This window comes from Gossypium raimondii, chromosome 13, assembly GCF_025698545.1.
Source record: "Gossypium raimondii isolate GPD5lz chromosome 13, ASM2569854v1, whole genome shotgun sequence".
In the NCBI taxonomy this organism is placed as follows: Eukaryota; Viridiplantae; Streptophyta; class Magnoliopsida; order Malvales; family Malvaceae; genus Gossypium; species Gossypium raimondii.
The window spans coordinates 43420036-43423604 of NC_068577.1; the positions used below are offsets into that span (position 1 = coordinate 43420036).

The 3569-nt window shown below is 25.6% G+C and overlaps 1 long non-coding RNA gene across 1 annotated transcript; it reads right to left on the reverse strand.

Annotated features, from left to right (window-relative positions):
- Positions 1-1196: 1196 nt before the first annotated feature.
- On the reverse strand, positions 1197-2107 carry LOC128035956 (uncharacterized). Its single transcript, XR_008192651.1, has 2 exons — positions 1813-2107; positions 1197-1479 (listed from the first exon to the last, which is right to left on the reverse strand). It is a non-coding gene; the product is annotated as an uncharacterized LOC128035956 (long non-coding RNA).
- Positions 2108-3569: the final 1462 nt, after the last annotated feature.

Genomic DNA, 3569 nt, shown 5'->3' on the forward strand with positions numbered 1-3569 from the left:
TTTCTCGTACTAATTCAGGATCCACTAACTTCCTTTCACTAAGCTCCATCCAACAAGTAGGTGTTCTACACCTTCTACCATACAAAGCTTCAAATGAAGACATTTTCAAACTGGCATGAAAACTGTTATTATAAGCAAACTCAACCAAAGGAACATATATTTCCCAATTTAATCCAAAATCAATTACACAACTTCTCAACATATCTTCTAGAAACTGAATAACTCTTTCAGATTGACCATCAATTTGAGGATGAAATGCAGTACTAAACTGTAGCTTGGTTCCCAAAGATCTCTGTAACTGATTCCAAAATCTCGAGGTAAACCTGATACAAAATCCATAGTAATCTTATCTCATTTCCATTCTAGAATTTCTAAAGGATATAACTTACCTGGAGGGTTAAGTTTGTTATTAGACTAATAAAAAAGTCCACCGACTTCCCCTCACTCTTCTAACTGAACCTAATGAGTGAGTTGCTAAAATATCTGATTTCGAAAAATTTAGTGATTAATTCAAAAAAAATCAATAGTTAAATGATTAAAATAGAATAAGGCAATAGTTTAATGATCATCTGTGTAATTTACCCATAATTAATTCATATTTTTATGGAAGAAATTAACATATTATTGATAACTCCAAATGCTTTAAAAGATAACTCGAAGAAAATTTTGGAGATCCAATAATAATGTTATAAGAGCCATAATCCCACGTGGAAATGCTGCAACCCTTGTCAAACTTTTTATAATTTCTTTTTACATTTTTACGTTTCATTTTAATTTTAAAATGTATTTTTTCGTAATTTTCGTAATTATAATTTATTCATATTTTTAAAATTTACTTTTCTTTTTATGATTTTACAATTTTAATTTTTTTGACATAATATATATTATAAAATAATATTACATCAATAATGAAAGGCTGATGACAAATTTACTATAAATAAAAGAGTAGATTCAAGTTAAAAAAAAGTGTAAGCGTGTAGGATTAAATTTGTATAAAACACTAAAATAAGTATTTAATGAAATAATTTTACAAAGAACTATTTTATTACTTCATCTACTATATAAAGGCCAATTTGACCACTCTTTTAATAGAAACACCAAAATGAAAATACTATGAGTGTTATGGTGCTTTTATATATATATATATATATATATATATATATATATATAAAATAGTAATTTTCATTCTCATGCAATGCACGAATTCAATGCATATATAAAATTATTTAGAATATAATATATTACATGCATAAAAGTTATTGTAGTACCTAAATTTTACCCGGCCTACATGAAGTAAATAAAACGGCCCAGAATACATGGCCCATTTTAAAACAAGGGCTCAAATTACAGTTGGCCTATATGGCCCGGACCCAAAACAAGACGGAGGCCTAGCGTTTCCAGCACAAGGGAAACCCTAGGCAGTTTTCCACATTCGCGCCGTAGCCGAAGTACCTGCACGAGCCACATCCCGGATCGTACCTGCACAACAAGGAAAGAAGCAAAGCAGATATGGCAAGAAAATCTCAAAATCAAATCAAGCAGATATTGGAAGATTTCTTTTTTATTTTATTTCTTTCTTTTCTTCTTGTTTCACGATTGCTATTAAAGCGATCTTAACATACTGTAATAGAGAGGGGGGAAAAAAGAAATCAATAAAAAACAAGTAATTTTCACAACAAAAAAATAGAGAAGTGCAATACGGAGAGCAAACATCGATCAAAAGGTTGATATTCACCATTTCCATCTACTGTTATTTATTATTATTATTATCTACTTACAAATAAAACAAATAAAAAAAAAAGGAAAAGCAACCTTTTTTTTTATTTTTGGAACGAAGGGGGGATGATATCAAAACCTATTAAAAAACAGAGAATTAAAGAGCAATTTGAAGGTCCTTTTTCTTTTTTTCCTCGATTTCTTTCCTTTTTCTTTTGTTTTCCTTTGTTCTTTTCTTCGCAAATCAAAGAGAAATAAAGGGGAAACCATGCCTGGGTGATGTGCTCTCGAAGCCCTTTCCTGTTCTGTGCGAAATGAAGGAAAAATGAGAGGTTTTGGAAAGAAACGGCGCACGCAGGAGAGAAATAACTTAGGTTTTTTATTGCATTTTCCTCTGATGGTCTATTTACGCGTTTGATCCCCTTGTTTTTCAAAATGTGTTTAAACATTTTATATTTTTTTTGAATTTAACCACATGTTTTACTTTTGTTTCAATTTAGTCCTCTATTTGTTATTAGTTATTTATTATTAAATTAATTATTTTTACATTCTTATTGTATTAATTATTATTATATTATATATTATTATTATTGTACCTACATATATACACGCATATGTCTTTTATAATATATATATATGTATATTTTAAATGTTTTAAATACATATACATATTTTATATATATTTTATTATTATTCTATTTGCATAACTTTTATATACATATATATACACTTTTATTTTTTACTTTGATAAATATGTATATACGTATGTTTTCTTATATTATTCTTCATAATTTTTTATATATTTTTTAAAATTAATTAATTTCAATATATGTAATTATTATTATTTGTTTTATATATATATATATATGTAATTATCTTTTTATAATCTATATATATGTATATAATTATTTTTTATATATGTACATGTATATATTTATATATTTTTCTAATGAATATTTTTATCTTTATATATATATATACACGTATATATCTATGTTTTATTTTCGAAAATGCTTAAATACATACTTATATTTTTAACGCATATTTTATAATTTATATATATATATATATTTCTTTATTGTATTATGTATTTTGTTTGTATAAATTTTATAATCCAAAATTTTATATGTAAATCATATGTATGTCTTTTATCCTTCATAATTTCAATGTATATATTTTGTATTTTTTCTTTTTCTTTTTATTTCCTTTATTTGTTTTTTGATTTATGTTTTCATTTATATTTTGTTCATTTATTTGATACTTTGCATGTCATAGGTTATTATTTTTGTATATTAATTTCGTTTATTTATTTGTTTATATTATTTCTATGCCATTGTTGTATTTGTTATTGCGACATTTATACATACATTTAATATAACATTACATCATCTTTTTACTTGAATTTAAGAATAGAAATTTTCAAAATAGAGATAATACTCGTATTTAGGATTTTCAAGAAAATTGAGCCCTAACGTATTGGGTTCCAATTTTCTTCGTTAAATCTAACAATCGAGAATTGCTCTTTAATCAAAATAAAATGAAAAAGCTTCTTGTTGGGAATTTAATATGTTGTGTCCTAATGCATTGGATGTGACGTAGTGATTTCTCAAGACAAAGATTTAAATATATATATATATATATATATATATATTAATAAAGGAAATATTCAATGTTTAGGATATTGAGAAATTGTGTCCTAACGTATTGGGCTGCGATTTCGTCATAAATCTTAAACAATTGAATATTCTTTTAAATTTTATCACACAAACTTTTGGATAAACTCATCCTGAAGAAATAAAATATCGTGCCCTAACGCATTGGGTGTGATGTTTTCTGTTTCAAAATGAAAGAGT